This window comes from Dasypus novemcinctus, chromosome 19 (assembly GCF_030445035.2).
Source record: "Dasypus novemcinctus isolate mDasNov1 chromosome 19, mDasNov1.1.hap2, whole genome shotgun sequence".
NCBI classification, from domain to species: domain Eukaryota; kingdom Metazoa; phylum Chordata; class Mammalia; order Cingulata; family Dasypodidae; genus Dasypus; species Dasypus novemcinctus.
This window is the reverse complement of record NC_080691.1, coordinates 31,391,942-31,404,404: the sequence shown is the minus strand read 5'-3', so window position 1 is coordinate 31,404,404 and position 12,463 is coordinate 31,391,942. Positions and strand designations below refer to the sequence as shown.

The 12,463-nt window shown below is 47.0% G+C and overlaps 1 long non-coding RNA gene across 1 annotated transcript; it reads left to right on the top strand.

Moving 5' to 3' along the window:
* The first annotated feature begins 7,977 nt into the window (after positions 1 to 7,977).
* LOC131274584 (uncharacterized) lies at positions 7,978 to 9,741 on the top strand. Its single transcript, XR_011646601.1, has 2 exons — positions 7,978 to 8,927; positions 9,245 to 9,741. It is a non-coding gene; the product is annotated as an uncharacterized lncRNA (long non-coding RNA).
* Positions 9,742 to 12,463: the final 2,722 nt, after the last annotated feature.

Genomic DNA, 12,463 nt, shown 5'->3' with positions numbered 1-12,463 from the left:
ATTGCAAGCCGTGAACACATGGTGCAGCACTACTGCAACATATAGATAATAGTTTACCCTGTAGTTCACACTCTCCCCCAGTACATTCACTGGGTTATGGTAGGATACATAAAGTCCAGCATCTGACCCTGCAATACATTTAGGACAACTCAAAGCCCCAAAAATGCCCCCACATCACATCTCTTCTTCCCTCTTCCTGCCCTCAGAAACTACTGTGGCCACTTTCTCCACCTCAATGCTACGATTTCTTCTATTACTAGTCACAATAGTTTTATAGTAGAATATCAGTAAGTACACGCTAATCCATATTTTATTCCTTCATTCTGTGGACCCTAGTTTGGTGATATCCACTCCACCTCTAGATCAAGAGGAAGCTTAGATTCCACATGGATAATGGATGCAATTCCTCTGCTTGCAGTTGTTGGCACTCTTAGTTACCTGGTTGACCATCTTCACCTTCCTGGTAGCTGACCTGGTAAGTCCAAAGAACCAGAGATTAGGAGTGGCAACTCTGCTGAGGTTCATGGCCCAGCTGGCACATGGGCAGTCCAGAGATTCAAATCCCCTGAGTATACACCAACCCTAGTGCCAACCACAGGTTCACTAAAAGTGACAGAAGAGATACATGTAGGAAGGTCACATCTGAGTCCAGCTCTATCACACTCAGGAGCACAAATTCCAAATAGGGCCCTCTCACATAGCACAGAACTGCAAATCCATCGGCCATGACCATATATATCTGGGGATTTCCATAGCCTTCAGAGAACCAGCACCTAGGGTTGTACCTACTTTGGTTCTCTCTGGGGTCCTGCTGAAGTGTGTTTAAGCGTGACCCCTCTGATGACCTCCTGACTCTCTTTGTAAGACTCTTAGCCATATGAATTCCTTTGCCTTTGCCATTTCCCCCTTTGATTCAAGGTCAAAAAGCAATTCTTGACACTTGTTCCAACATGTAGACTGAGATATTCTGTTGGTCTGAATTGACCCTTTTATTCAAGGTCTCTCTCTAGTTGCATCACCAGTTAGTGATTGGTAATAATCCCTCGGTGGCAAGGAGGATCATCCCCAGGAATCATGTCCCATGCTAGGGGGAAGGTAATGCATTTATACGCTGAGTTTGGCCACATTTGAGCAACATGGAGGATCTCAGGAGGTAATTCTTAGACACCTTGTAGGTCTAGGCCTAGTTTACTACCCCAAGTAATGAAGATTGTCACTGTGGGCCCTGAGTGGAGGGGGAGAGAGGTACAGAATAGATGGAAGCAGGACAACTTGGCAGCAATGGAAGTGCTCCACAAGATCATGCAATGATGCACATAGGACATGTTAACTTATACCAAAAGTGTATAAAATCTGTAAGCTAAAATGTAAACCATAGTGTAAAACACAAGGAAGCTAAAAATTTAGAATTTTATACAGTCTAAAATATAAACCATAATGGAAACCAAAATGGAAACATGTTTGATAGCTATGTTTCAAAATCTGTACATCAGCTACAGAAAATATAACATGAACATGTAAAAAGATCATTGCTGGGGAAAGGGGAAAAAGGTTTGATGTTGGATATATGGGAGTCCCATATACTGTATTTGTGAATGATGATGATCTAAAACTTGTTTGAAGACAAAATTTAAAAATTAGGAAAAAAAAAAAAAAAGGATGAAGACACCAAGGAAGAAATGAAAGAAAGTGCCGTGCCACTGTAGATACAGGGCAACAGCTATTAGAGTGATGAAAATCAAAATGTTTGAAACAAATCATTATTACATTTTTCATTTTATTAATACAACCATTTATTTTTACTTTATTTTAGTATTTTTAAATTGTTATGCATTCCATTTCTAAACATTAAAACCCATCGCTATATTTCAATTTCCTATTAATTGAATTTGGCAATATATTAGGCTTCATTGTTGTGAAGTTTTGGACCACAGAGAGGTTCAGCTCTGGCAGGGGAGGACACTGGTGTGGGGTGTTATTGATGGGGGGGCACGTGAGTGGGGGTAGTTCTCCAGGGCATGTGTATAGGGGACATAAAAATGTTCTCATATATGTTGGGTATTTTTATTTTTATTTTTTTGACTTGTGGAATTCTTTTTTTTTTTAATTTATTGAAATATATCACTTATACACAAAATGTATAAAAAATAAGTGTATAGTAATAGTTGTGGACTTGCAAAACAAACATATATAACAGCATATGGGGCTCTCATACTTCACTCTGTCACCAATGCCTAACATTGTTGTGAATCATTTATAACTAAAGATTAAAGAGCATCATCAGAATATTACTACTAACCAAAGTATCTTACATTTGGTGTATTTTTCCCCCAACCCACTCTGTTATTTTTTATATGATTTATACATTTACAGACATAAACAATGTATATAGTAAAAGTTGTGAACTTACAAAGCAAACATGCATAACATCACACAGGGGTCCCATACATTAACTCAACACCAACACCTTGCATTGTTACGAGACATTTGTTCAAATTATGAAAGAATATTGTCAAAATCTCACTACTAACTACAGTCCTTATCTTTCATTTGGTATGTTATTGCTCCAACATACCCTATTATTACTTTTTACATACTTTTTATGGCAAAGTTGTAAACTTACAAAACAATCATACACATGTGCAGAATTCCCATATAACACCCCTCTATCAATACACCACACTGTGGTGGCACATTTGTTACAGATTATGTGATGATGTCATCAGATTATTACCAGGGCCATAGCTTACATTTGGCACACTTTTTCCATGCTTCCCCATTATCTAAACAGTACATCCTAGGCATAGATGCATAAATGGTACATTATTACTGTTAACCACAGTCTGTAGGTCATTCCAGTTGTATATTTTCCATGCTTCTCCACTTTCCTACCACCCTGCAATATGTATATCTGCAGATGTATATCTTCTCTAGTTCACATAGGACACTCTTGCATCTGTACCATCAACCACAATGCTCAGCCACCTCTGGCTTTACTGTGTTATTCATTCCCTAGAATATTCTCTAGCTTTCTGTGAATTGACATGTACATCCCTAGACTACACTTTTCAGCCACATTCCCATTTATACACCAACTATGACTCACTATAATATATTACCATCAACTCTATATGTTTCCAGCCTTTTACAGTAAGGTTAATTAAAACTTCTACACACATTAAACATCAGTAGTCCATCTCAGCCCTGCTCTTATCTCCTTTAAGAATCTACCACCTGCAGCAGTGCCCCAAAATGTGTTCACTCAGTGCGATGAGTGTGCCACAATGATGGGGGAGGTTGTTGGTGTGGGAGGAGTGGGGTAGGGGGTGTGGGGAGTACAATTTTTAGTGTAACATTTTTTATGATGTATGTATCTTCAAAAACTACAATTTACAAAAATGTGTTGGGTATTTTTATAGTAGTTGCAATTACAAATGTCAACTGAGGGAGTGCTGAGTTCCTACCCAGAGGAGCTCTGTCACATTCCCCAGTGGAACAAAAATAATCCCCAAGTGTCACGGCAAAGACCAACAAAGAAGAATGGTCCAATAAGGAGCCCTTGATACTGATGACTATGCTTATGAGACTGTGTGCCTGAAATATAAAGGAGGCCAAGAGCTGAGAATTCTTTTGAAACTCTTTAAGCATGCTTACTTTGTATACTGCTTCTGTATTAGTCAGCCAGAAAGGTGCTGGTACAAAATACCAGAAATGGGTTTATTTTTTATAAAGGGTATTTATTTGGGATAGGAGCTTACAGATATCAGGCCATAAAGCAAAATTTACTTTCCTCACCAAATTCTATTTTCATATGTTGGCGCAAGATGGCTCTGGAGACTGTGAGGGTTCAGGCTTCCTGGGTTCCTCCCTTCCAGGGCCTTGCTTCTCTCTGGGTTCAGGGTTCCTTTCTTCCCAGGGCTTGCTTCTTCCTGAGCTCAGCATTCCTCTCTTCCTGGGGCTGGCTTCTCTTTCCTCTGTGAGCATGTCCTGGGCCCCAGCTGAAGGCTTCACCATCAAACTCCAACATCATAAACCCTTAACTCTGTCCTTTGCCATGCCTTTGATCTGTGAGTCCCCACCCACCAAGAGGCAGGGACTCAGTGCCCTAATGACATAGCCAAATCAAAGCCCTACTCCTCACTTAATCATGCCCAGATTACAAACATAAACCAATTTCTATTTTTGGAATTCATAACCATATCAGACTGCTCCAGCTTCATACATTTTTAGTATCTCCAGTTCATACTTAATTTCTGCTGCTTGCTCAAAGTTTCTTTTCAATCTTGCTCAGGGTAAATGGTTTGCCCATCTATTTTCTAAGTATAAAATAGGAGCAATATGTTTGAGTTTTAACTTTAGGACTCTTCAGAAGATGTTGAAAGGTGATTTGACTTGGTTTCTGCCAGATGCTATGGACTGAACAATTTGGATGGATTTTCATGCTCTTTGTTTCATTGGGATCCTCATTCCGTGAGAATGGTATAATTCAAATACTTGGATTATATGAGGGAGAGGCTACAGTTATACATTATTCAGGAAGATTTTGATAGTAATTATCAAGTTCCCACCAAGTACCAACAAAAGCTAGATGTTTCATTCACTTGGGCATCATCTAAATTTTTCTAAGTCCCTCTTTTCAATTAAAGACAAAGACCTTTTGCAGCAGATATGTGACATTTTGATTACATGGGATTACATATCCAGCTCCTCCCATTAGCCAAGTTGCAAGGCAGTTCCTCAGTGGGGCTCACATCCAGTAAACCACTAGGACCATGCATTGGGTACAATTCCAAGGCTAACTGGACGCAGTGTGGTCTCTCCATTCTAGTTCCAGTCATAAGTTTAATACTCTTTTGATTTTCATTGCTGAAATTTTTGTAGTGGTGACTGCTGTAGTCCATTGAGGATTTATTCCAAGTTCGGGAGAGCTCAGAAATATTTTTCAAAATGGGCTCAATCTAAATAATCCAGCATTGTGATATTTTCAAGTGGGAGGCCATTTCTGAGTGCCTTGTCATCTTAAATTGCATTTTAATTATAAGAATTTATGAAAAATAGTCTCTGACAATTTTGGTGAAATCTTGGTTCTATGCTTACACTATTATGAGTGGGCAATGATTGTTCTCAAGGCTAAATTTGTCTAAATATATTCATTTTTCTACTACTTGATTTTAAGCTAATGTTATCCTTCAATACATTAAAATTTTAATCATATTAATTAAGTGAAACATTAAATGGCAAGTTTTCTGAAAAGACTTTAATGAAAAACAAAGAACCCTCCTGAAGTCAAGGGAGAATACATACAGGAACTTGGCTTGAATTGTAAGTTCCCTGGGTCAAGAAGCTGATGGGGAAGTTGACACTGGAGAAAGCTGGTAGAGAGAAGACCTGCCAGTTCAGGTAAATTCTCTACCTAAAAGAAAAATCTGACCAAAAACATTACCAAAAAGAAATATCTAACCTCAAATTTCAGTAGTGATCATGGGGAGAAACTCTGATATATGTCAGGGTATTTCACACACTCACATACAAAGAAACAAGCAAGCAAGCAAACAAACAAACAAACAGGCCACTAGGCTTGAGAGGAGTCTCTAGGTGTAAATCAAGAGTTTTGGCAAAATTCCTGGGAGAAAGTCACATTGTCAAAGGCCATGATGGAAATGATGAATTAGTACACTGGTTAGTATATATTTCTGCCCAGAGTGAAATGGAAAATTACACTAAAAGTATACCAATGAAGTGAGTTAAGTGTGTATTTGTAGAATAGGAAGCCACAGAAAACTATGGAGAGAACAAGAGGATGAGGAAGGGTGTTGGTGGGGTCTGAGGGGAACAAGGGGGGATGGGCTGTGGGGACACCTTCCTCTGGTCATCCCCTCCCCCACCAACTGAACCACTGTGACTGTTTGAGGCCCTGTGATGTCACCTCAGAACTCTAGGCTGAAATGTGCTTGCTCAGGGCCAGTTGCCTGAGGCAGCGATTGCGTATGCAGTATGGAGGCATTCCTGTTCGTTCTAATTCTGTTCAGTACCCTGTGGCTGAGTGAAAGCACAGCCATAGCGGTACTCGGATCACTCTTCTACCTCTTCCTTGGAGTGGGGCTCTTCACCATCTTGGCCCACTCTAAGAAGAGGAAGGTGAAATTTCGAAGAGTCCAGCGACACCTGGACTTGAGTGAGGTAAGGGACCCTGGGATCAGTTAATGGTCGAGACTCACTGTTTTTGCCTATCCCACTTCTCACTTTCTACACCCACTACGTAGGCCCAGAGGGACACCTTAGTAATAACCTCTCACAGAGTAGACCCTATCATCTAGGGAGCAGGTAGGGGAAGGCTATTTTGAAGTGGGGCAACTGTTTCATTTCAAAACTCATAAATCGTCCATGTGGGTGTGGCAGAGGGCTCCAGGATAAATTCAGTCATACATGGTGGCAACGAATTGTAAGTTTTAAGAAGTTCAGGGTATTCAACTAAAGACAGTCTCTCAACACTTGCTCACTCTTCATATCTCTCAGCAGGTATCCCTTGGCCAAGCGGGTTCCATGTGGGAGGGTTGATGTGGAGAGCAGTGCTGAGCCCTGGGAAGGCTCAAGGACATGTTCTTGTCCAAGTTGGGATATCAGGGACCAGCAGCCTTCTGTGAAGCCACACTTGCTCCTCTAGAGTGCAGATTCTGTGTCCTCTTCATAAGAAGGCTCTTCTCAAAAAAGACTCCACTAAAAATCAATTGATAGCTCATCCAGAAAAAAATGTGTCATTCAAAGATGAAAAGATAATCATTGGAATTAACTCCCTAAAAAGGTTTAGCAGACTAATACAAGGGATACGTTATTGATGGATAGGGTTCTGAAGGTTTCCTTGAAAAGACAGAGATTGTATCCCATGAGATCCTATCTTCTTTTTTGGTTTGACAGTGTCAGCGCAGAGGCAGGAGAATCGAGGAAAAGGGTGAATTAACAGGTAAGGTTCTGTTCTCCCAACACAACTGCTCCAAGGGTGAACCAAAGCCTCAATCCTGCACAGCCAAAGTCACCTTCCTAGTCTGAGCCCGTCAAAGTTGTTAAAGACCCTCTCAGAGAGCAGAGGTCCCAGAGGCCATGAACACAAGGAAGACTCTCAGACCTTGGGACACTCTCACATCCTCCACACATCCTGACAAACAGAGAGGGAAGGGGCTGGACATACAACGTGTGTGTGATACAGTGCAACAAATCTTGGTGGAATGGGAAAGCAGGAATTGTGTGGCCTGCTAGGGGCAAAGATTTTAAGCACACTAAACCTGAGATTCCTCCCGTGAAATAGCTTTTTTTGGAAGGAATGAACAGGCTATTTGTAGGGATCACATGATACAATTCGTGGGAAAGTCCTTGAGAAATGATTGGCCATGAAGCGTGTGTGAGCCCCTCCATTGTTTCCCGTGACCATTGGACATGATCTCCCCATTCTTGGAGCTCCTAGAATCTATTTCTCTAGAAGCCTCACCCAACAGGCTATGGCATGCAGCCCCAGAGCAGGTGTTTTCCTCCTGCCCTCACCACCTGTAACCCAGTCTCCTGATTTCCCAGCTTGGAGAGCTTGCCAGGGAGGCGCCGTGGGGACACCAGGTGTGAGTCCTCCTCGGAAAAGGTGATTCCTGTTTATTCCCTCTTTCCTGCTCCCCCTCCTGAGCATGGCCTGTGCTCTCCAGTTTCCCAGAGCACTCTCGGGGGGATAAGAAATGGGACCACAGAGAGAACAAATGCACAGGAAAGCCATGGGGATTGGGTCAAATGTCTGCGAGAAACCCGGGATGCAAGCAATCAGTTGGGACGGAGGCAGCAGCAGCCCCTCCCCGGCCAGGCCTGCTAGGGCTCCCTGCCCCCTTCTTCCTCTGACTAAAGCCTCTGATTTCTTTCCTGCAGTCCCCTGCGCAAGGAACCTGGACCGGCCAGACACAGTCGCGTCACCTGTCACCCGTGGGCCTTTCCAACTCCCCGGGATGACCGCCCGCCAAAGGGGGACCGTGCAGAGGGTGCTGCTCCATCTGGGACCCCTTTGGTGGCCTGGTGTCTGGCCGCCAGGCGACCTCCACACCCACAGAGTGACCCGCCTGTGAGATCTCTGGCAGGGTCCTCTGGGAGACTTGCCTCTGGCGGCCCACTCTTCCCTCCGGGGGCACAACCACCTGCCCCTCTGTGGGAGGCCCCAGCAGCACTGCTGGGGGTGAGAACCTCCCTCCAGGTGGTGTCTGGGGAAGCCCACCCTCCCTTTGCAGGCACCATCCTGGTCCTTTCATTTCCTTCCTCCTTCCCTCCCTTTTACTCCTTCCCCCCTTATTCTACCCTGACCACCCCCTCCTCCCCACCACTGGCCAATTCCCTCTTTCCACAATCCTCCCTGGCACTGCCCCCCACATTCCCAACCTTGTTTTTGACCTTTACCCCGAGCCCACTCACCCCTGCATCCTGGGTTCCCCCACTCCGCCCCTCTTTTTCCATCTTCCCAATGTTCCTGTCATCCCCACTGGCAGCTCTTCCATCTCTGCCCCAGGTGGCTTGTGGCCCATTCCACCTGCCAGCCCTCTGTTCCTCCCTTTCCTCCCCCACAACCCTGTCCTGCTCCCTGCCCCTGCCCACCCCTTCCCTTGCCTTGCCTTGCCTCTCCGCTCTGCCCTCTGTGCCTTCAGGACATCTACAGAGGGCATGGGCAAGAGGCATCCCTGCACCCCACCCTTGTGCCCTCTCCCTCCCCTTAATTCAGCCCAGTGAAATCAGGGCCAATCCTAGGCTGTGCAGGGGTGTCCTGGGCACTCGCCCTCTACCCCTGACCCCTGCACACCTGGCTGCTGCTGCTACAACTTCAAGCGGCACAACTAACCCCCTGTCCATTGGGGTGGACATAGAGCCACAAGTCCAGGCCAGCCCAGTGGACTTAAACCTGGAATCAGGTACGTTGGCTTCTGGGGCCTCTCAGGCCACGCCCAGGGAGGAGCCAGTGGGGGCCTGGCCACTTCGCAGGTGGTGGGTCCTGGAGGGAGACCAGGGAGAGCCACCTGTGGCAGGAGAACTTCTCTTAGCCCTCCGTACAAAGAAGCACTATAATCGGACCACGTTCCAGCCACTTCTCCAATTGGGGGACAATCTAAAGTCCTCCTTAGAAAACGTCCACCAGAAAAAGGGCTGAGGGATCCCCAAGGCCAAGGGAAGAGAACCCCTCACCCAGATCAGAGATTTTCCTGACACCCTTTCTTGATGATCCCATCAGGCCTGGAAAACACACAGGATTTCCAGGAACCCAGAAGAAACAACATCGTACGGAGGGCCCTTCACTGGATTACACACCGGAAAAAGACCAAGGGGCAGGAAGGACCCCCAAAGGGAACAAAAGGAAGACCAGCCCCTGGGATGTCCCCACGCACCGGAGAAAAAGAATCTGAATCCAGCTGCTCCCGAAAGGGAGCTTTAGCTGCACCAAATGCACTCCCTGAACCTCAGGCTGGACCTGGGGGGGACTGGGGCTTCAGAAAGAAGCCACGAAAACCCCACCCCAGAAAAATCCGGTTTGAGGCTTCCTCAGAGTGTCTCATTTATTATCCTGATGCTCCCCCCTGTGAGCTGCTGCCAGACGCAGTGGTTTGCCATGACAAAGTAAAAAACCCAGAACATTCGGGGAGACATTTCAAATGGGGGAGATTGTGCTGCATAGGGTGTTTCCCACACATGAACTAATGTGTTCTAGAAATAAAGTTATTCTTCCTTCAAGCCGCTGCTTTTCATGATAATTTGTTATTTCTCCAACAACTCACACACCAAGCACTAACCAACGGAAAAAGCAAAATGCCACAGTAGCTCAAAACTCCCTTACAGTTTGGTAATGTAATCTGAGAATTACCCCCAATTGAGAATTCTTAAATGTGACTTTTGAGCGGGTGGTGAGTCAAGCCCAAGGCAACACATTCCTCTTGCCCAAAATGCGTCATCCATGGCAGCAATGTCTCCAGGTATTGGCAGGTTACTAACACTTTTATATAGCATCTAAGAAACTTTGTGCTTGATTTTTTTGAAAGAAATTTTCCCACACAACAGGGATGATGGAATGCCAGGGTGTCAGGAGCTAAGTGGCAGCACTTGACAAAGACCAAGTAGGCGTGGCTAGTGTAATGACCCTAGACTCAAAGCAGCAGTCGCAAGAGTCTGCCCTGCAGAAACCTATGATATTGGGTAGGGGATTGTGGGATATGTGTAAGTGAAATAGAAAATCTACTCAATCCTTTCTTGATTTGTATAAGAGAAGGATTTTAGATCAAGTGCCAAAAAGCAGTCATGCCCCCTCAGTCAATTCCAAAATCAGGATCATTTACAGACCTGGAAGCCCTGACTGAAGGGATGCCCCGGTCTTCTTCAGGTAGCACCCTGCTATGCTTCCCCCTTTTATACTGTTCATCTTCCTCCCAGCTTTCCCCATGAGAAAAGGAAATGATCAGACACTCAGGGATTATTGGACACTGACTCAGAACTGACATTAATTTTGAGGCCCAAAATATCCCTGTGACCCCAATCTGAACATGCATTTGGGGCTACCAAACTGGGCCATGTGGCTGCCCCGAGGTGGCTTTGTTTGTTTTGCTTGTTGTTTGTTTTTATTGTTTCAGAAGGCACCAGGAACCAAACCAGGACCTTTCCTGTAAGGCAGGGGCTCAAGCACTTGAGGCACATCCACTCCCAAACCAAGATTTATTTGACATATACACAGGATGTCGCTCCCTGTTGGTGGGTTTCTGTTCCTGTATTTTCAAAGTAAACAGCTGCAGGAACCCTCGCTGCTGTCTGTGGTTGTGCGTCGGCCCCTCTCTCCCTGAGCTGTCCGCAGGGCACGGGTTCCCTTCGCCCCACCCCACCCACCGCAGCTTCAGGCAGCTCTGCCATACTTGCTTCTCACAGCCCTTCATGTGGCAGGGGAGGGTATCGTGGGCACCTTGCCTCACCACCTGTAAGCCCAGAGGTCCCTGACCAGAGCACGGTGTGCACCCTGGTGTCCTGAATCACTTTGTGTCCCATGTCTGGCCCTGGGGACAAACTGGGGACCTCACCCAGACATCTTCTGCTGGCCTCCAGGGAGGATGTTCATGTGGCACCCCCCCAAATAAAGTGCCCCAGGGGTCGGGTGTGCCTCCCAGCATCTCTGTGGGGCTCCAGGACCACCCCACCTGGGAAGCAGGTGCTGTTCTCCTCACGCAGTGCCCACATCCACCTCCCCCCCAGTTCCATCACCCGGCATGTCCAGAACCCAACAGGTGCTGAGAAGGTTCAGGAGGGAATCCTCCCAGCTTCACATCCCTCCAAGGCATTGCCAGTCAGGTCTGGAGATGCGGTGTGGCCAAGAGCTGGTACAGAACCCGGATGACAAGGCCGAGAGCCCACACTCCACCCTGGGGAGGGGGCTGGGTGCCCCAGGACCTGCCCTGGCAGACGTGCGTGAATGGTGGGCTTGAGCCAGGGTATGGGGCTGGGGCAGGGAGGTGCCTCTAGGTGAAGTGGGTGACAAGAGGGGTGCCTGGGGGTCAGGAAGGAGAAGAGGACCCATGTACATACACACGTGGCTGAGGGCGGTAGCTGGGGGAGCCCCATGCAGGCATCTGGCCAGAGAGCAGGGTTCTGGTCCAATGTAGCAGCAGTTCCCAGAGGAGTTTCCACAAAACACTGAGTGTTAGCACATGAAGAAAGAATGCCGTGGCCATGGAATTGTGGGAAACTCTCAGGAAAGCTAGGCAGGTGTTTTCCAGTAGGCAAAAATGGGCTCCGTGCAGGACACGCTCAGGGAGTGGGTCATGGGGCACATGGGCAGAGAAGGGGAAAGGCCCAGAGCAGGGGTCACCCTGCGTCCTTGAAGCCCCTCCCATCTTACCACTCCAAACTCTTCCTGGCCCTCTCCATTCCCCCCGGCGTCTGAACCCCCACGCCCCATTATCCCATCAGACAGCCATCCAGCCTCCTCTCCGACCTCCCCCAAGTGGCCGCTCTCACTTGGTGGCCAAAGAAAAGCAAGAACACCTCCCTCTGACTTCCCAAACTCCTCGCCTCTCTGTGAAGGTTCCAGAATGCTCCATGCATGTTTCCCTGCCCGGCACGATCTCCCAGTGTCTACTCCCTGGTGGCACCTCTGCTCCCGCTGAGGCTCCCCTTTGCCGGGCCAGACAGCCTCACCCTGAAGTGGCATTGCTGATGGACTGAGGCCGGTGGTCCCTGGCCCAGTCCTGGCCCTGGTAGGAGGGAAGGAATGCAACGTGGCTCCTGCCTGCACTTTCTGCCCCTTTGGGAACTCGGGCTCCTTCTCATGCCCCTTGAACTAAGCACGAGGCCCAGCAGGATTGCCCAGCAGCAGGTGGGCGGACAGAGAACAGCCCCAACTTTGGGGAGCAGGGGCCTAAGTGAGGGTGACTGTCAGTGGCAGCTCAGGCTTGCCAGCCCCAAGGTCAGGGGGCCC